Source organism: Entelurus aequoreus, linkage group LG02, assembly GCF_033978785.1.
Source record: "Entelurus aequoreus isolate RoL-2023_Sb linkage group LG02, RoL_Eaeq_v1.1, whole genome shotgun sequence".
NCBI classification, from domain to species: Eukaryota; Metazoa; Chordata; class Actinopteri; order Syngnathiformes; family Syngnathidae; genus Entelurus; species Entelurus aequoreus.
The window spans coordinates 11,421,552-11,444,051 of NC_084732.1; the positions used below are offsets into that span (position 1 = coordinate 11,421,552).

Consider the following 22,500-nt stretch of genomic DNA (forward strand, 5'->3'; position numbering starts at 1 on the left):
AATGCTAATCCACAAAGAAGCGCTAGTAAGGAGTCTGTTAAGCTAGAACTAGCCAGCGCCAGGCTGGATAATCCCTGCACACATAGCAATTCTCTTAGAATAATATACAACTCACATAATGTTTTTTCTGCGTCAGAGGTGGACATGCATTTTACTGAGGTGGCAAACAATCTAAAAATTCCTGTCATATCAATTCCTAGATATGGTCGAAATTATTTAAAGTGCACTACGCATAATAAACGTAACATTATTAATATTGCTACTACGGATACTTTCAACAAAAACTCCTCAAAACAGCCCACTCCTATAATATGGGCTTTTTAAACATAAGGTCATTGTCTTCCAAAACGTTATTAGTTAATGAAGTCATCAGAGACAACAATCTTGATGTCGTTGGTCTAGCCGAGACCTGGCTCAAACCAGACAAATTTTTTGCGCTGGGTGAGGCGTCTCCTCCTGGCTATACGGGAACGCATATTGCCCGTCCCATTAAAAGGGGTGGGGGTGTTGCACTAATATACAACAAAAACTTTAGCCTTACCTCGGACCTAAATAATAAATATAAGTCGTTTGAGGTGCTTACTGTGAGGTTTGTCACACCGCTGCCTCTCCACCTGGCTGTCATCTACCGCCCCCTAGGGCCCTATTCAGACTTTATCAATGAATTTTCAGAGTTCGTTGCTGATCTAGTGACGCACGCCGACAATATAATCATAATGGGAGACTTTGATATCCATATGAATACCCCATCGGACCCTCCATGCGTGGCGCTCCAGACTATAATTGATAGCTGTGGTCTTACACAAATAATAAATGAACCCACGCATCGCAACGGTAATACGATAGATCTAGTGCTTGTCAGGGGTGTCACCACCTCCAAAGTTACGATACTCCCGTACACTAAAGTAATGTCCGATCATTACCTTATAAAATTTGAAGTTCTGACTCATTGTCAACAAGCTAATAATAATAATAACTACTATAGCAGCCGCAACGTTAATGCTGCCACAACGACGACTCTTACTGACCTACTGCCTTCGGTAATGGCACCATTCCCAAATTATGTGGGTTCTATTGATAACCTCACTAACAACTTTAACGACGCCTTGCGCGACACCATTGATAGTGTAGCACCGCTAAATCTAAAAAGGGCCCCTAAAAGGCGCACCCCATGGTTTACAGAAGAAACTAAAGCCCAGAAATTATCATGTAGAAAGCTGGAACGCAAATGGCGTGCGACTAAACTTGAGGTTTTCCATCAAGCATGGAGTGATAGTTTAATAACTTATAAACGCATGCTTACCTCAGCTAAAGCTAAATATTACTCAAATCTCATCCACCTCAACAAAAATGATCTTACATTTTTGTTCAGTACAGTAGCATCGCTAACCCAACAAGGGACTCCTCCCAGTAGCTCCACCCACTCGGCAGATGACTTTATGAATTTCTTTAATAAGAAAATTGAAGTCATTAGAAAAGAGATTAAAGACAATGCATCTCAGCTACAACTGGGTTCTATGAACACAAATACGACTGTATATACGACGGACACTGCCCTCCAAAATAGTTTCTCTATTTGATGAAATAACATTGGAGGAATTGTCAAAATGTGTAAATGGGACAAAACAAACAACATGTTTACTTGACCCAATTCCTGGGAAACTTATCAAGGAGCTTTTTGTATTATTAGGTCCATCAGTGTTAAATATTATAAACGTATCACTTTCTTCTGGTACTGTTCCCCTAGCATTCAAAAAAGCGGTTATTCATCCTCTACTCAAAAGACCTAACCTTGATCCTGATCTCCTGGTAAACTACCGGCCGGTGTCCCACCTTCCGTTTATCTCCAAAATCCTCGAAAAAACTGTTGCACAGCAGCTAAATGAACACTTAGCGTCTAACAATCTCTGTGAACCTTTTCAATCCGGTTTCAGGGCAAATCACTCTACGGAGACAGCCCTCGCAAAAATGACTAATGATCTATTGCTAACCATGGATGTCATCTATGTTGCTGCTTCTTGATCTTAGCGCCGCTTTCCATACTGTTGATCACAATATTTTATTAGAGCGTATCAAAACACGTATTGGTATGTCAGACTTAGCCTTGTCTTGGTTTAACTCTTATCTTACTGACAGGATGCAGTGCGTCTCCCATAACAATGTGACCTCGGACTATGTCAAGGTAACGTGCGGAGTTCCCCAGGGTTATGCTGATGACACTCAACTCTACATGCCCCTAAAGCTGACCAACACGCCGGATTGTAGTCAGCTGGAGGCGTGTCTTAATGAAATTAAACAATGGATGTCCGCTAACTTTTTGCAACTCAACGCTAAGAAAACGGAAATGCTGATTATCGGTCCTGCTCAACACCAACATCTATTTAATAATACCACCTTAACATTTGACAACCAAACAATTAAACAAGGAGACTCGGTAAAGAATCTGGGTATTATCTTCCACCCAACTCTCTCGTTTGAGTCACACATTAAGAGTGTTACTAAAACAACTCTCTCCTTTGAGTTTTGATTGATTGATTGAGACTTTTATTAGTAGGTTGCACAGTGAAGTACATATTCCGTACAATTGACCACTAAATGGTAACACCCGAATACGTTTTTCAACTTGTTTAAGTCGGGGTCCACTTAAATTGATTCATGATACAGATATATACTATCATAGATACTATCATCATAATACAGTCATCACACAAGATAATCACATTGAATTATTTACATTATTTACAATTAGGGGTGTGGAGGGGGGGGGGGGGGTGGTAGGATATGGACAGCAAGTAGTGGACATATAGAGAGAGAGAGAAAGAGAGCGAGAGAGAGAGAGAGAGAGAGAGAGAGAGAGAGAGAGAGAGAGAGAGAGAGAGAGAGAGAGAGAGAGAGAAAGAGAGCGAGAGAGAGAGAGAGAGAGAGAAAGAGAGAGAGAGAGAGAGAGAGAGAGAGAGAGAGAGAGATCAGAAGGCATAAGAAAAAGAAAAAGTATCTGCATTTGATTGTTTACATTTGATTATTAGCAATCCGGGGAGGGTGTTAGTTTAGGGTTGTAGCTGCCTGGAGGTGAACTTTTATTGCGCTTTTGAAGGAGGATAGAGATGCCCTTTCTTTTACACCTGTTGGGAGTGCATTCCACATTGATGTGGCATAGAAAGAGAATGAGTTAAGACCTTTGTTAGTTCGGAATCTGGGTTTAACGTGGTTAGTGGAGCTCCCCCTGGTGTTGTGGTTATGGCGGTCATTTACGTTAAGGAAGTAGTTTGACATGTACTTCGGTATCAGGGAGGTGTAGTGGATTTTATAGACTAGGCTCAGTGCAAGTTGTTTAACTCTGTCCTCCACCCTGAGCCAGCCACTTTGGAGAAGTGGGTAGGAGTGAGGTGGGATCTGGGGTGGAGGTCTAGAAGTAACCTGACTAGCTTGTTCTGGGATGTTTGGAGTTTAGATTTGAGGGTTTTGGAGGTGCTAGGGTACCAGGAGGTGCATGCGTAATGGAAAAAGGGTTGAATGAGAGTTCCCGCCAGAATCCTCAAGGTGCTTTTGTTGACCAGAGAGGAGATTCTGTAGAGAAATCTCGTTCGTTGGTTGACCTTTTTGATTACCTTGGTTTCCATTTTATCACAGGAAAGATTAGCTTCTAGAATGGAACCTAGGTAGGTGACCTCATCTTTCCTGGTGATAACAATGTCACCCACTTTTATGGTGAAGTCATTGACTCTCTTAAGGTTGATGTGGGACCCAAACAGGATGGATTCAGTTTTACCCAAGTGGATGGATAGCTTGTTGTCAGCGAGCCAGGTGCAAGTTCTACACAGCTCAGCACTGAGGATTTTCTCCACCTGTGACTTGTCCTTGTCTGATACCAGCAGGGCAGAGTCATCCGCAAACAAAAACAATTCACAGTCGCATGCCGATGACATGTCGTTTATGTATATTAGGAACAGTAAAGGTCCCAATATACTGCCTTGGGGGACTCCACAGCTCACCGAGAGGGGGGGGGGGGGGGGGGGGGGGGGGGGACACGGTGCCGTTCACCTCTACCACCTGCTCCCTCCCCTCCAAGTAAGACTGCATCCAGCTCCAAGAGGTTTTGTTAAATCCAAATGCTCTGAGCTTATCCAACAGTATAGCGTGGTTAACGGTGTCAAAGGCCTTGTGAAGGTCCAGCATGACCATGCCGCAGTATTTGCCCGCGTCCACCTCATGTTTGATGTGCTCGCTCACATAGAGAAGGCATGTGTCAGTGGAGTGGTTAGTTCTGAAGTCAGATAGAGAAGGCATGTGTCAGTGGAGTGGTTAGTTCTGAAGTCAGATAGAGAAGGCATGTGTCAGTGGAGTGGTTAGTTCTGAAGTCAGATAGAGAAGGCATGTGTCAGTGGAGTGGTTAGTTCTGAAGCCACATAGAGAAGGCATGTGTCAGTGGAGTGGTTAGTTCTGAAGTCACATAGAGAAGGCATGTGTCAGTGGAGTGGTTAGTTCTGAAGTCAGATAGAGAAGGCATGTGTCAGTGGAGTGGTTAGTTCTGAAGTCACATAGAGAAGGCATGTGTCAGTGGAGTGGTTAGTTCTGAAGTCAGATAGAGAAGGCATGTGTCAGTGGAGTGGTTAGTTCTGAAGTCAGATAGAGAAGGCATGTGTCAGTGGAGTGGTTAGTTCTGAAGTCACATAGAGAAGGCATGTGTCAGTGGAGTGGTTAGTTCTGAAGTCAGATAGAGAAGGCATGTGTCAGTGGAGTGGTTAGTTCTGAAGCCGGATTGGAATGTGTACATGAGTTTATTAGTGGCAAGGTAACTATCCACCTGTTCATTAACTATTTTCTCCATTACTTTGGAAATGGAACTGAGAATAGAAACAGGTCGGTAGTTGCCAGGTTCCAATTTGCTTCCTTTTTTAAAGAGGGGAGTTACTCTTGCTATCTTAAAATCTTTTGGTACTTGGCCTTGTCAAATTGAGAGGTTTATTATGTGCGTGATGATCGGGGCAATGATGGAGGCAGAGTCCCTGAGGAATCTGGAGTCACACATTAAGAGTGTTACTAAAACAACTCTCTCGTTTGAGTCACACATTAAGAGTGTTACTAAAACAACTCTCTCGTTTGAGTCACACATTAAGAGTGTTACTAAAACGGCCTTCTTTCATCTCCGTAATATCGCTAAAATTCGTTCCATCTTGTCCACTAGCGACGCTGAGATCATTATTCATGCGTTCGTTACGTCTCGTCTCGATTACTGTAACGTATTATTTTAGGGTCTCCCTATGTCTAGCATTAAAAGATTACAGTTGGTACAAAATGCGGCTGCTAGACTTTTGACAAAAACAAGAAAGTTTGATCATATTACGCCTATACTGTATATACCTTTATATACATATATACATATATGTATATATACCTATACTGGCTCACCTGCACTGGCTTCCTGTGCACTTAAGATGCGACTTTAAGGTTTTACTACTTACGTATAAAATACTACACAGTCAAGCTCCTGCCTATCTCGCCGATTGTATTGTACCATATGTCCCGGCAAGAAATCTGCGTTCAAAGAACTCCGGCTTATTAGTGATTCCCAGAGCCCAAAAAAAGTCTGCGGGCTATAGAGCGTTTTCTATTGGGGCTCCAGTACTCTGGAATGCCCTCCCGGTAAAAGTTAGAGATGCTACCTCAGTAGAAGCATTTAAGTCTCATCTTAAAACTCATTTGTATACTCTAGCCTTTAAATAGACTCCCTTTTTAGACCAGTTGATCTGCCGTTTCTTTTTTTTTCTTTTCTACTCTGCTCCCCTGTCCCTTATGGAGGGGGAGGACACAGGTCCGGTGGCCACGGATGAAGTGCTGGTTGTCCAGAGTCGGGACCCCGGGTGGACCACTAGCCTGTGCATCGGATGGGGACATCTCTGCGCTGCTGACCCGTCTCCACTTGGGATGGTTCCTGTTGGCCCCACTATGGACTGGACTCTCGCTGATGTGTTGGACTTTCACAATGTTATGTCAGATCCACTCCACATCCATTGCTTTCGGTCTCCCCTAGAGGGGGGGGTTACCCACATATGCGGTCCTCTCCAAGGTTTCTCATAGTCATTCACATTGACGTCCCACTGGGGTGAGTTTTTCCTTGCCCGTATGTGGGCTCTGTACCGAGGATGTCGTTGTGGCTTGTACAGCCCTTTGAGACACTTGTGATTTAGGGCTATATAAATAAACATTGATTGATTGATTGATTGATTTATGTCCCTCTATGTCCCTTGGTGTCCCTTTATGTCCCTTGGTGTCCCTTTATGTCCCTTGGTGTCCCTTTATGTCCCTCTATGTCCCTTGGTGTCCCTCTATGTCCCTCTATGTCCCTCTGTGTCCCTCTGTGTCCCTTGGTGTCCCTTGGTGTCCCTTTATGTCCCTTTATGTCCCTTTATGTCCATTGGTGTCCCTTTATGAACCTCTATGTCCCTTGGTGTCCCTTTATGTCCCTTTATGTCCCTAGGTGTCCCTTTACGAACCTCTATGTCCCTTGGTGTCCCTTTATGTCCCTTGGTGTCCCTTTATGAACCTCTATGTCCCTTGGTGTCCCTTTATGAACCTCTATGTCCCTTGGTGTCCCTTTATGTCCCTTTATGTCCCTCTTTGTCCCTTGGTGTCCCTTTATGTCCCTTTATGTCCCTTTATGTCCCCTGGTGTCCCTTTATGAACCTCTATGTCCCTTGGTGTCCCTTTATGAACCTCTATTTCCCTTGGTGTCCCTTTATGTCCCTCTATGTCCCTTGGTGTCCCTTTATGCCCCTCTGTGTCCCTTTATGAACCTCTATGTCCCTTGGTGTCCCTTTATGAACCTCTATTTCCCTTGGTGTCCCTCTATGTCCCTCTATGTCCCTTGGTGTCCCTTTATGCCCCTCTGTGTCCCTTTATGAACCTCTATGTCCCTTGGTGTCCCTTTATGTCCCTTTATGTCCCTTGGTGTCCCTCTATGTCCCTCTATGTCCCTTGGTGTCCCTTTATGTCCCTCTGTGTCCCTTTATGAACCTCTATGTCCCTTGGTGTCCCTTTATGTCCCTTTATGTCCCTTGGTGTCCCTTTATGTCCCTTTATGTCCCTTGGTGTCCCTCTATGTCCCTCTATGTCCCTTGGTGTCCCTCTATGTGGCTGCAGTTCAGTGTGAGCTGTAAACAAAAAGTACTTTATAAAACAGACCTGGGCATTCTACGGCCCGCGGGCCACATCCGGCCCTTTGTGCGTCCCTGTCCGGACCGCGTGAGGCCAATCATAAATTACAAAATACATTTTAAAAAGTATCTATGTCGAGTGTGCAATACATCTGTGCTGCTTTTGTTTTGAAAAGCGTTATTTGTATTACTTCCATGTGGACGTATGCGCGTGCGGGATTGTTAGTGAATGTGAACAGCTGCTATCACAAATTACAAAATAAAGTTGAAAAAACATCTATGTCGTGCGCGCAATACAACTGTGCTGCTTTTATTTTGAAAAGTGTTATTTATGGGCGTATGTCCGTGTGTAACCTGTGAGTGAAGGTGCACAGCGACAAGTGATGCACGGTTTACACCCGAGACGACGCTAAAAAGAGAAAAGTTGATGAGGAATGCCGTGCTTTCAACAAGACATGGACTGTCAAGCAACGTTCCCTCTAAGGTGCGTGCCTGCGCAATTGCGCACTGCTCAAGCGTCCTCTGCGCACAGCAAATATATGCCGCGCACCAAATCAAATCCCATCTGAATTCTAAACAAAATAAACATATTTATTCTGTGTAATTTTGCAAGGCAACTTTGAGTGACAGTGACAACAAGCGGCCCTAACGGTGTTCGTCAACACCGTTCAATTGAACACCGTTCAATTATTGTAACGTCTATCGAGATGCTTCGAGGACAGGAATTATATCCATCACTTTATTGAGCAAAACTGTTTATATTCGGCCATAACCACACCAAAAACATGAATAAAAAACTTATATCTCAAAAAACTAGTCATTTTCTGCCGTACAAACCAGGCCAAAACCAACTTGTCATCTGTCACCAACACGCATACCACTAAGCTACTGGTGCGTTTACGGCCACACAAAAAGTCGGACAACTCAAACACCACACAAAGTTACACTATGACTCCCAGTCATACGTGTGCTTATTTTACTGTCATTTATTATTAATGTTAATGTATTTATATTAATCATGGAATGCTGTTACTAGAGAAAGTTACAGGAATGCACACTTCATCCTATGCTTACATTTCATTGTGCAACATGAGGATGTTTAAGGGCAACTAAATGTGATCTCTGAAAGGGGTACAAATGATCTCCAAAGCAGTGCTTTTGGTATAAAGTTAAGTTAGGTTAAATGAAAGTATTATTGTTATTATTATTATTATTATTATTATTATTATTATTATTATTATTATTTATCTTACGGTATGTATAAAAAATAATATTTAGCAAAATTTCATTGAAATATTGTCGATGTGGCCCTCCAGCAGTGCTCGGGTTGCTCATGCGGCCCCCAGTAAAAATTAATTGCCCACCCCTGTTATAAAACAACAGCCAGTTGACTTGAGTGTAAATGACATCACAGAAAATCCCAGTCAAACAAAAAGAGGCTGCGTTGCCACGGCAACCACTCTACATCATCTTGTAGGGGATGACATCACACTCTGACCACGCCACACAATGATGTACTTTTTTGTAATCTTTCTAACTACATCAGAGATGTAGTTTTAGTGACCCTGTCAACTACATCCATTAAGTAGTTTTAGTAACCCTGTCAACTACATCAGTGATGTAGTTTTAGTGACCCTGTCAACTACATCAGTGATGTAGTTTTAGCAACCCTGTCAACTACATCAGTGATGTAGTTTTAGTGACCCTGTCAACTACATCAGTGATGTAGTTTTAGTGACCCTGTCAACTACATCCATTAAGTAGCTTTAGTGACCCTGTCAACTACATCCATTAAGTAGTTTTAGTAACCCTGTCAACTACATCCATTAAGTAGTTTTAGTGACCCTGTCAACTACATCCATTAAGTAGTTTTAGTGACCCTGTCAACTACATCAGTGATGTAGTTTTAGTAACCCTGTCAACTACATCCATTAAGTAGTTTTAGTGACCCTGTCAACTACATCAGTGATGTAGTTTTAGTAGCCCTGTCAACTACATCCATTAAGTAGTTTTAGTGACCCTGTCAACTACATCCATTAAGTAGTTTTAGTGACCCTGTCAACTACATCAGTGATGTAGTTTTAGTAACCCTGTCAACTACATCCATTAAGTAGTTTTAGTGACCCTGTCAACTACATCAGTGATGTAGTTTTAGTAGCCCTGTCAACTACATCCATTAAGTAGTTTTAGTGACCCTGTCAACTACATCAGTGATGTAGTTTTAGTAACCCTGTCAACTACATCCATTAAGTAGTTTTAGTGACCCTGTCAACTACATCAGTGATGTAGTTTTAGTAGCCCTGTCAACTACATCATTAAGTAGTTTTAGTAACCCTGTCAACTACATCAGTGATGTAGTTTTAGTGACCCTGTCAACTACATTAGTGATGTAGTTTTAGTAACCCTGTCAACTACATCCATTAAGTAGTTTTAGTGACCCTGTCAACTACATCAGTGATGTAGTTTTAGTAGCCCTGTCAACTACATCATTAAGTAGTTTTAGTAACCCTGTCAACTACATCAGTGATGTAGTTTTAGTGACCCTGTCAACTACATTAGTGATGTAGTTTTAGTAACCCTGTCAACTACATCAGTGATGTAGTTTTAGTGACCCTGTCAACTACATCAGTGATGCAGTTTTAGCAACCCTGTCAACTACATCAGTGATGTAGTTTTAGTAACCCTGTCAACTACATCCATTAAGTAGTTTTAGTGACCCTGTCAACTACATCAGTGATGTAGTTTTAGTAGCCCTGTCAACTACATCATTAAGTAGTTTTAGTAACCAAGTCAACTACATCAGTGATGTAGTTTTAGTGACCCTGTCAACTACATTAGTGATGTAGTTTTAGTAACCCTGTCAACTACATCAGTGATGTAGTTTTAGTGACCCTGTCAACTACATCAGTGATGCAGTTTTAGCAACCCTGTCAACTACATCAGTGATGTAGTTTTAGTGACCCTGTCAACTACATCAGTGATGTAGTTTTAGTGACCCTGTCAACTACATCAGTGATGTAGTTTTAGTAACCCTGTCAACTACATCCATTAAGTAGCTTTAGTGACCCTGTCAACTACATCCATTAAGTAGTTTTAGTAACCCTGTCAACTACATCCATTAAGTAGTTTTAGTGACCCTGTCAACTACATCCATTAAGTAGTTTTAGTGACCCTGTCAACTACATCAGTGATGCAGTTTTAGTAACCCTGTCAACTACATCCATTAAGTAGTTTTAGTGACCCTGTCAACTACATCAGTGATGTAGTTTTAGTAGCCCTGTCAACTACATCCATTAAGTAGTTTTAGTGACCCTGTCAACTACATCCATTAAGTAGTTTTAGTGACCCTGTCAACTACATCAGTGATGTAGTTTTAGTAACCCTGTCAACTACATCCATTAAGTAGTTTTAGTGACCCTGTCAACTACATCAGTGATGTAGTTTTAGTAACCCTGTCAACTACATCCATTAAGTAGTTTTAGTGACCCTGTCAACTACATCAGTGATGTAGTTTTAGTAGCCCTGTCAACTACATCATTAAGTAGTTTTAGTAACCCTGTCAACTACATCCATTAAGTAGTTTTAGTGACCCTGTCAACTACATCCATTAAGTAGTTTTAGTGACCCTGTCAACTACATCCATTAAGTAGTTTTAGTGACCCTGTCAACTACATCAGTGATGTAGTTTTAGTGACCCTGTCAACTACATCCATTAAGTAGTTTTAGTGACCCTGTCAACTACATCCATTAAGTAGTTTTAGTGACCCTGTCAACTACATCAGTGATGTAGTTTTAGTGAACCTGTCAACTACATCCATTAAGTAGTTTTTGTAACCCTGTCAACTACATCCATTAAGTAGTTTTAGTGACCCTGTCAACTACATCCATTAAGTAGTTTTAGTGACCCTGTCAACTACATCCATTAAGTAGTTTTAGTAACCCTGTCAACTACATCCATTAAGTAGTTTTAGTGACCCTGTCAACTACATCCATTAAGTAGTTTTAGTAACCCTGTCAACTACATCTATTAAGTAGTTTTAGTGACCCTGTCAACTACATCAATTAGGTAGTGTTTTAGTAATGCTTCCAACTACATCAATTATGTAGTGTTTTAGTAATGCTTCCAACTACATCAATTATGTAGTGTTTTAGTAATGCTTCCAACTACATCAATTATGTAGTGTTTTAGTAATGCTTCCAACTACATCAATTATGTAGTGTTTTAGTAATGCTACCAACTACATCAATTATGTAGTGTTTTAGTAATGCTTCCAACTACATCAATTATGTAGTGTTTTAGTAATGCTACCAACTACATCAATTATGTAGTGTTGTAGTAATGCTACCAACTATATCAGTGATGTAGTATTTCAGTAATTCTACAAACTACAAACCCCGTTTCCATAGGAGTTTCCACAATGATTTGCAAATCCTTTTCAAGCCATATTCAATTGAATGCACTACAAAGACAACATATTTGCCTCACTAGCATCACTAACATCACTAGCATCACTAGCATCACTAACATCACTAGCATCACTAGCATCACTAGCCTCATTAGCATCACTAGCATCACTAGCCTCATTAGCATCACTAGCCTCATTAGCATCACTAGCATCACTAGCTTCACTAGCATCACTAGCCTCATTAGCATCACTAGCATCACTAGCCTCATTAGCGTCACTAGCCTCATTAGCATCACTAGCATCACTAGCTTCACTAGCATCACTAGCCTCATTAGCATCACTAGCCTCATTAGCTTCACTAGCATCACTAGCCTCATTAGCTTCACTAGCATCACTAGCCTCATTAGCATCACTAGCCTTACTAGCATTACTAGCACCACTAGCCTTACTAGCATCACTAGCATTACTAACATCACTAGCATCACTAGCATCACTAACATCACTAGCATCACTAGCATCACTAACATCACTAGCATCACTAGCCTCATTAGCTTCACTAGCATCACTAGCCTCATTAGCTTCATTAGCTTCACTAGCTTCACTAGCATCACTAGCCTCATTAGCATCACTAGCCTTACTAGCATTACTAGCATCACTAGCCTTACTAGCATCACTAGCATTACTAACATCACTAGCATTACTAGCATCACTAGCATCACTAGCATTACTACCATTACTACCATTGGTAGCATAGTATCAAGGTCAAAAGTTAGAGTTGTAATGGCTGATAGGTGCCCTAAAAACCTATCAATAATACACACACACACACACACACACACACACACACACACACACACACACACACACACACACACACACACACACACACACACACACACACACACACACACACACACACACACACACACACACACACACACACACAGGGATGCTGGTCACCATGACAACAGTGTTAATAAGAGAATGAGCAGTGCTGAGTCACACACTGCAGTGTTCTAAATATAGCATTGTGGGTAATGTAGTCCCCCCCCCAGCCCCCCCACCACACACACACACACACACACGTACACACGCAGACACGCAGACACACACAAGCACACACACACACACACACACACATTTAGGATGTTGCGTGTGTGTGCAGAATGAAAACATTTCAGGTCCCTGGAAGCTTGGCAACGCTGACACTGTTGCCATGGCAACGCAGCCCGTGGGAAAGCTGGCGATGGAGGGGGGGGGGGGGGGCAGGGGGGGACAGGGGGGGGTGTGTGAATGGAGCAGGAAGTGAGCGACACACAAACAAACACTGACAGCAACATGAGCAGTAGGACAAGAAGTCTGTTGATTTACACCCTTTATGTCTCTTTATATCTCCTTTATATCTCTTTATGATGTCCCTTTATGTCTCTTTATATCTCTCTGTTCCTTTATATCTCTTTATGATGTCCCTTTATGTCTATTTATATCTCTTTGTGTCCCTTTATGTCTCTTTATATCTCTTTATATCTCTTTGTTCCTTTATATCTCTTTTTGATGTCCCTTTATGTCTCTTTATATCTCTCTGTTCATTTATGTCTCTTTATAATGTCCCTTTATGTCTATTTATATCTCTTTGTGTCCCTTTATGTCTCTTTATATCTCTTTATGTCTCTTTGTTCCTTTATATCTCTTTATGGCGTCCCTTTATGTCTCTTTATATCTCTCTGTTCCTTTATATCTCTTTATTATGTCCCTTTATGTCTCTTTATTATGTCCCTTTATGTCTCTTTACATCTCTTTATGTCTCTTCGTTCCTTCATATCTCTTTATTATGTCCCTTTATGTCTCTTTGTGTCCCTTTGTGTCCCTTAATACTATTTATGTCTATTTATGTCTCTTTGTTCCTTTATATCGCTTTATTATGTCCCTTTATGTCTTTTTATGTTTCTTTGTGTCCCTTTGTGTCTCTTTATATCTCTTTGTCTCTTTATGCCTCTTTGTTCCTTTATATCTATTTATGATGTCTCTTTATATGTCTTTATGTCTCTTTGTTCCTTTGTATCTCTTTATGATGTCCCTTTATGTCTCTTTATATTTCTCTGTTCCTTTACATCTCTTTATTATGTCCCTTTATGTCTTTTTATTATGTCCCTTTATGTCTCTTTACATCTCTTTATGTCTCTTTGTTCCTTCATATCTCTTTATTATGTCCCTTTATGTCTCGTTATACTCAGTTGTGTCTCTCTATGTCTCTTTGTTCCTTTATAACTTTTTATTATGTCCCTTTATGTCTCTTCATGTGTCTTTGTGTCCCTTTATCATTCATCATTTTATCACTTATCGTCTTATCAATTATCATCACTTATTTTATCATTTATCATCTTATCATGTATCATCTTATCATCTTATCATGTATCATTTTATCATCTTATCATGTATCATCTTATCATCTTATCATGTATCATCTTATCATCTTATCATGTATCATCTTATCATCTTATCATGTATCATCTTATCATCTTATCATGTATCATCTTATCAAAGACTTCCTAAGTGTCTCACAGAAAAACTCATTTGGCTGCAACACTTTTTCTCTGCTTGTTGCCTGGCAACCACACTCGCACATGTGACCCAGAATGACTGTGATTGGTGGAGGAGAGTCCGTGTCAGACACACACACACACACACACACACACACACACACACACACACACACACACACACACACACACACGGGATTGCCATGCAAGGGGAGCATCCTTTGCGTGACATATTTGTGTGTGTGTGTGTGTGTGTGTGTGTGTGTGTGTGTGTGTGTGTGTGTGTGTGTGTGTGTGTGTGTGTGTGTGTGTGTGTGTGTGTGTGTGTGTGTGTGTGTGTGTGTGTGTGTGTGTGTGTGTGTGTTGTTGTTGTTGTTTCTACATGACAGAATAGGACTGAGGTGAAAACAAAATGTCAGCTGCTACATAACCATGTCATGTACTAACATTTATTTAACTATGTTGAACATTTATTTAACTATGTTGAACATTTATTTAACTATGTTGAACATTTATTTAACTATGTTGAGCATTTATTTAACTATGTTGAACATTTATTTAACTATGTTGAACATTTATTTAACTATGTTGAACATTTATTTAACTATGTTGAACATTTATTTAACTATGTTGAACATTTATTTAACTATGTTGAACATTTATTTAACTATGTTGAACAATTCTTTAACTATGTTGAACATTTATTTAACTATGTTGAACATTTATTTAACTATGTTGAACATTTATTTAACTATGTTGAACATTTATTCAACTATGTTGAACATTTATTTAACTATGTTGAACATTTATTTAACTATGTTGAACATTTATTTAACTATGTTGAACATTTATTTAACTATGTTGAACATTTATTTAACTATGTTGAACATTTCTTTAACTATGTTGAACATTTATTTAACTATGTTGAACATTTCTTTAACTATGTTGAACATTTATTTAACTATCTTTAACATTTCTTTATTTTATTTATTTCTTTGAACATTTATTTGAAAGACACTCACACAGTTTAAGCCTTTCTCACACCACACTTGAGATTTCTCACACGTATATTTCCCCATCCACTACTCTATATACAGTTTTTGCTGTGACCAATGCCATCGGTCCCTGGAGCCGGATTCCAACCATCCAAGGGCGGCACCAGGCAAAATGAACCAATCAGAAGCACCGCAAGGCGGGTCTTGCCTGACTTGCCCCACCCCTCGTCACAGAGAGGACGCACACCTACAAGAAGGTAGCGAGCCCTATTAGTTCCCGGATGATTCTCTGGTTCTACTTGAGTTCCAGAGATAATACGTGAACCACATAGACTGTCAGTTACAGACCATGTCAGGGTCAGTTTGGACCGTCCCAAAGGAACCCTGGAGTCCACTTTGAGAACCACATGGACTGTCAGTTACAGACCGTGTCAGGGTCAGTTTAGACTGCCCCAAAGGAACCCTGGAGTCCACTTTGAGAACCACATGGACTGTCAGTTACAGACCATGTCAGGGTCAGTTTAGACCCCTCCAAAGGAACCCTGGAGTCCACTTTGAGAACCACAAGTCGGGCCTGTCGGGCCTGATTCAATTGCTGCCAGGTTTAGAACTGCAGTCTGTCCCTGGGTCTTTACCTGGTCACTGTGGCACGTGGACAGTCCACCATGACAGTGGACACTGTGTCTGTGGTCCAGTGGAGTCCTTGGTCAGGAACAGTCCTGCACTGTGGAGCACACAGATCCTCCTTTGTGTCGCCGTGCCGACGGCCTCGTTATGTTGGCCAAATCAAGTCTAGCCAGCCAAGGAGCACTTGTCACTTCCACAGGCACACAAGGGAGGCTCTGTCACGCTGCCCCGCAAACACTCTGAGCTGCCTTTGTTACGATGCACCGCAAACACTCTGAGCTGCCACTCACATATGTGTCCACGCCGCTGTGCTACCAGCCATCATCATCTTCATCATCATCATCATCATCAACAACATCTTCATCATCATCAACATCTTCATCATCATTAACATCAACATCATCTTCATCCTCATCATCATCATCATCTTCATCATCATCAGAATCAGAATAGTAGTATTGCCATTGTTTGAGAACGGGTTCACAAACTAGGGATTGGACTTGGTGCAATGGTGCAACATAAAACTCATAACACAGATTTGGTAATAAAAAGATCTGTAACTGAGTTATCAGATCTTGTTATTGTTCATGTGCCTGATGGACGAGGGGAAAAAACTGTTCAGGTAGCGTGAGGTGTGGGACCGTAGTCTCCTGCCTGAGTGGAGAGGGGAGAATAGTTTGTGTCCAGGGTGAGAAGAGTCAGCTGTGATCCGACCCACACGCCTCCTGGTCCTGGAGGGATGGGAGCTAGCAGCCAATCGCCTTCTCAGCAGCACGTACGATGCGCTGAAGTCGATGCTTGTCCCAGACTGTGGCGCCAGGGAACAACACGGTGATGGAGGAGGTGAGGATGGACTCGATGATGGTTGAGTAGAACTGCACCAGCATCTCGGTCGGCACCTTAAGTTTCCTCAGCTGCCGCAGGAAGTACACCCTCTGCTGAGCCTCCTTGATGGTCGGCTCCCACTTGAGGTCCTGGGTGATGGTGGTGCCCAAGAAACAGAAGGAGTCCACGATGGAGACGGGGGTGGGAGAGTCAATCAGGGTGAGGGGGACTTTCCTGAAGTCCATGATCATCTCCACTGTCTTCTGGGCGTTCAGCTCCAGGTTGTTGAGGCTGCACCAGGACGCCAGCCAGTCCACCGCTCTCCTGTAGGCGGACACGTCGCCATCCGAGATGAGCCCGATGAGGGTGGTGTCGTCCGCAAACTTGAAGCAGCTTTACGGACTGGTGACTGGAGGTGCAGCAGTTTGTATACAGGGAGAAGAGGCAGGGGGAAAGTACACAGCCATGAGGAGTACCAGTGTTCATGGTTCGACTGTCAGGAAGTCATTAATCCAACTGCAGAGGGGGTCGGACACACTGAGCTGGTAGAGCTTGTCTCATAGCAGTCCAGGGAGGATGGTGTTGAAGGCACAGCTGAAGTCCACAAACAGGATCCGGTAATAGGTTCCTGGGGAGTCCAGATGCTCCAGGAGGAAGTGGAGGGCCAGGTTCACTGCATCGTCCACAGACCTGTTGGCTCTGTAGGCGAACTGCAGTGGGTCCAGGAGGGGGGTGGTGATGTCCTTGAGGTGGGACAGGACCATGGGCCTAAAGGATTTCATGACCACAGACGTCAGCGCAACAGTGGTTTCTTGGGGACAGGGACGATGGTGGAGGTCTTGAAGCAGGACGGCACGCGGCATAGCCAGTGAAGCCAGCTGATCCGCGCAGTGTCTCAGGGTGGAGGGGGAGACACCATCGTGCCCAGGGGCCTACCGCGTGTTCAGCCTCAAGAACTGCCGGCGTAAATCCTCCTCTCGGATGGAGAGGGCCTTTGATGAAGTAATTTGATGTTCTTGGAGTCCTTTGATATCCTTGGAGTCTTTTAAGTCCTTTAAGTCCTTTAATGAAGTACTGGCGTTGGTGGGTGGGTGATGGTGGGGGGAGCAGAGCCTTGATGAGCTGAAGGCTGTTCGTGACAGTAATGTGTGTTGAGGCCCTGAGCGAGAGTCCGGTCGTCCAGGGCCTTGGGGGCTTTGGGCTTATAGTTCGTAAGGGTTCTTAGCCCCCTCCACATGGCTGCAGAGTCATTGGAGCTGAACTGTTCCTACACAGATTTAGCTTTCTCCACTTCCCTGCTGAAGTGGTACTTTGCTTCTCTGTAGGTACTCTGGTAACCGTTCCTCCACGCAGCTTCCTTCTCCTTGCGCAGCTGTCGGAGCTTGGGTGTGAACCAGGGCTTGTCGCTGTTATAACAAGCCCTGGTGCGCGTTGGAATGATGCGCGCCTCATTGAACTGTATGTATGAGGTCAGTGTCCGTATACTCGTCCAGATTGTCCGTGGCCGCTCCAATTGCCTCCCAGTCTGTCGTCTCCAAACATGCGCGCAGCTCCCCCACAGCCTCAGCGGTGTACTTAATGGTTTTCATAACAGGTTTAGCCAGTTTAAGTCTCTGTCTGTATGAAGGGATTAAGTGCACCATCACGTGATCTGATAGTCCGAGAGCAGCGCGCAGGACTGCATGGTATGCCTTGCTTATTGTGGTGTAACAGTGATCCAAAGTGTTCTCCTCTCTGGTCGGGCATTTAATAAACTGCCTATAATTCCTGGCTCAAGTTTCCCTTGTTAAAGTCACCAAGCACGATAACAAGAGAGTCCGGAAAAGACCGTTCCACATGCAAGATCTGGCCTGCAAGCGTGCGCGCTGGGCGGTATGTAGGCAGCCACCAGTATGAATGAAACAATCTCAGGCGGGGAGTAAAAGGGCTTATAGTGAATGAAAAGATATTCCAGAGCAGGAGAGCAGTGTTGGGATATCACTGTCACGTCTGTACACCAGCTGTTGTTGATGAAGAAGCAGACTCCACCGCCTCTTGCTTTGCCGGAGAGCCCCGCGTCTCGGTCCGTGCGGAGAAGATGAAAGCCCTCCAGTGGCGCTCAGCCACGTCTCCGTGAAGCACAAAACACAAGATGAGGAAAAGTCCTTGTTCCTTCTCATCAGCAATGCTAGCTCGTCCATCTTGTTGGCAAGTGAGTGGACGTTGGAGAGAAAGATGCCAGGTAAGGGTGTGCGTAATCCTCGTCTGCGTAGACGGACGAGGGCTCCCGCTCTCTTTCCTCTTCGGTGTGGTTTCCCTCTTTTGATCAAAGAACGCACCAAATCCGCAGCTGACGCTAAAATTACCGGTAATAAGTCCGTAGGGGTGTGGTAATAAGTCCGTAGGGGTGTGGTAATAAGTCTGTAGGGGTGTGGTAATAAGTCCGTAGGGGTGTGGTAATAGGTATGTAGGGGTGTGGTAATAAGTCCATAGGGGTGTGGAAATAAGTCCGTATCTGATCTGATTTTCAGTAGTTCTTCGCGGGTGTAAGAGCACGCAGACACACCATTTACGCACAAAAACAAACAAAACAGAGCGCACGATAGCACCGAGGCAGCCGTGATCATCTTCATTATCATCATCATCTTTATCATCATCTTCATCACCATTATCATCATCTTCATCATCTTAATCATCATCATCCTCATCAACATAATATTCCTCATCATCAAGATAATCATCTTCATTATCATCAACATCATCATTATCATCTTCATCATCATCATCATCATCATCATCATCATCATCATCTTCATCATCACCATCATCATCATCATTAATGATGGCGGCGCCCTGCACAGCTGCGGCTTCAGAGGCTCATGGTAGATATAGAACATTTTGGCAAATATTCCGGTAAATTCTGTGAATTTCATGGCTGGCTTCCAGCATGGACACTCCGTGGTAACATACGACCGCCAGACAATTCTGGATGTGGAGAGATCTGGCCGCTTTGGACCGAAAGATGCGTACACGTTGGACCTCCTCGCTAGCATTGGAATTCTACGCCGGCTACATCTAGCGGCCTGTGAAGCAGCGGAGTCTAGTACCGGCAGGGACCGTCGACAGAGGAGACGTAAGCGGTGTGATCGGAAGCAGAAGCGGGGATGCCGAGCGGGGCTAACAACAAAGCTAAAGGCTAATCCTCACAGAACACCGCTTCTTTCCATCCTGCATTCAAATGTCCGCTCCCTGGAGAACAAACTGGACTACCTTAAGCTGGATTTATATGCAAGACGCGAGACTACTGCCCCATATTTCTCACAGAAACGTGGCTGAAACCAGCCGTTCCGGACGAGGCAGTTAGCATCGAGGGGCTAACTATGCTTCGGTCGGACAGGAGCAGAACTCTCACTGGTAAATCCAGAGGCGGTGGTGTTTGTATATATATCAACAACAACGGGTGCAGCAATGGGAAGATAGTCTCATGTCACTGCTCTCCCGATGTAGACATATATAAAAATGCAGGCCATTTTATTTACCCCGGGAATTCAGTGCTATGATCTTCACAGCAGTGTACATTCCCCCCAGTGCTAACACCAAAGAAGCTTTGAATGCTTTGTACTGATCCATCAATGAACTGCAATCTACACATCCAGAGGGAGTTTTCATCGTGGCAGGGGATTTTAATCAAGCTAACATGAAAACTGTGTTCCCTCATTTCCATCAATATGTGAATTTTGCAACGAGGGGTGGAAGCAAGCTGGACATGGTGTTTAGCAATATTAAACATGCGTATAAAGCTGCACCACGCCCCCACCTCGGCTCCTCAGACCATCTCTCTGTGATGCTAATTCCTGCATACAAGCCCCTGCTGATCAGGAAGCAAGCTACAGTGAAGCAGGTGAGGACCTGGCCAGAGGGAGCCATGTCAGCATTACAAGACTGCTTCGAAAACACAGACTGGGACATGTTCAAAGCAGTCGCCACCGATAATCACCACACATGTGTGGAGGAGTATGCAGAGTCTGTGTCCGCATACATTCAGAAGTGCATGGAGGATGTCAGTGTGATCAAGAACATACCCACACGGGCCAACAACAAACTCTGGATGAACAGTGAGGTACGTGCAGTGCTGAAGGCTCGGAACAAGGCTTTTACGTCTGGCGACATGGTGGCATTAAAAACAGCCAGAGCTAACCTGAACCGTGCCATTAAGGTTGCAAAGCGTGCTCACAGTCAGAAAGTGCAGGACTTCTTCGAGAACCCCACAAACACTGGACGAATGTGACAGGGCATACAGGTCATCACAGACTATAAAGCTGCCCCCAGTCCCTGTGACAACAGTATCAGCTTCCTAAATGACCTTAACAACTACTTTGCAAGGTTTGAGGCACTTAACACTACTCCGGCGAGAAAATCCATCCCTCGCCCTGATGAGCAGCCGCTCAACTTGGACATAGCGGATGTCCGGAAAACCCTGGGGAGAGTGAACCCCCGGAAAGCACTGGGACCTGATGACATTCCGGGCAAGGTGCTTAAGGGATGTGCAGTCCAGCTGGCTGGGGCTCTCACAGACATCTTCAACATCTCGCTGACCCAGGCTGTGGTACCATCATGTTTTAAGACGGCCACAATCATTCCAGTGCCTAAAAAAACCCACAATCTCCTCCCTCAATGATTACTGCCCCGTTGCACTCACCCCCATCATAATGAAGGGCTTGGAGAGGCTGGTAAAGGAATATATTGTCTCCAGACTTCTTCCCACATTCGACCCATACCAGTTTGCTTATCGCCCTAACCGCTCCACAGAGGACGCCATCTCCTCTGCACTCCACCTGAGCTTAGAACATCTGGAAGGAAAGGACACACACGTGCGGATGTTGTTTCTGGACTTCAGCTCAGCATTCAACACCATCATCCCGCAGCACTTGGTGAGCAAACTGGCCCTCCTTGGACTCAGCACCCCCCTATGCAACTGGCTGCTTGACTTCCTCACAGACAGACCCCAGTCTGTGAGAGTGGGCAACAACACCTCCAGTGCCATCTCCCTGAGCACCGGCTCCCCCCAGGGCTGCGTCCTGAGTCCGCTGCTGTTCGCGTTGATGACTCATGACTGCTGCGCCAGGTCCACTACTAACCACATTGTGAAGTACACCACAGTAGTGGGCCTCATCCGTGACAACAACCACATGGACTACAGGGAGGAGGTGAAACATCTGGTTGACTGGTGCAGAACCAACAACCTGGTCCTGAATGTCGACAAGACCAAGGAGATCATCGTTGACTTCAGGAAGCACCAGTCCAGCCACACTCCAGTCTTCATCAACGGCACAGCGGTGGAGATGGTGTACAGCCCTTACCTTTGGGCTGGTACCGAGGGCGACTGTGTTGACCAGTTTGACGCGTGAAAATAATAGTATGTCCAGTACTGTAGAACTGTGTTTGGATATGACAATCCGTTTATTCCAGCTATCTAATTTAAATCAAATGTAAATTCTATAACAAAGTATGCTGACCTTGATTGGCACATGATCACATCACTGTCACCACATGACACGATACGACATGACACGAACACGACCACGACACGACCACGGTCGAAAACTGTTTGTCCTCCAATCGCCCTCCCATGCTCACACCTGAGCCCAATTTATGGAGGCTACCATGGTAACGGCACCATAGCAACAGTCCCCTCCCTGTCAACACTTACTGGTTCTTAACAGGAAGTGGGAGGAGCAATCTGCCGAAAAGGAAATTAAACATGCTGAACCCAACAATCAATTTAGAGAAAATAAAATATAAACAATATAAACAAATAAGGAATTTTGGCTCCAACAGATGGTAAGCAGCACCAAGTTCCTGGGGGTGCAGATAACTGACAATATGACCTGGTCCCTACACACCGCAGCTCTTGTAAAAAGAGCTCAGCAGCGCATGCACTTTTTGCGTGGGATGAAAAGAGCACAGCTCCCTC

At 43.8% G+C, this 22,500-nt stretch overlaps 1 protein-coding gene across 1 annotated transcript in view; it reads right to left on the minus strand.

Moving 5' to 3' along the window:
- The window catches only part of mtss1lb (MTSS I-BAR domain containing 2b), a 100,212-nt gene that overhangs the window by 43,883 nt on the left and 33,829 nt on the right, over nt 1-22,500 (minus strand). The window lies entirely within an intron of this gene.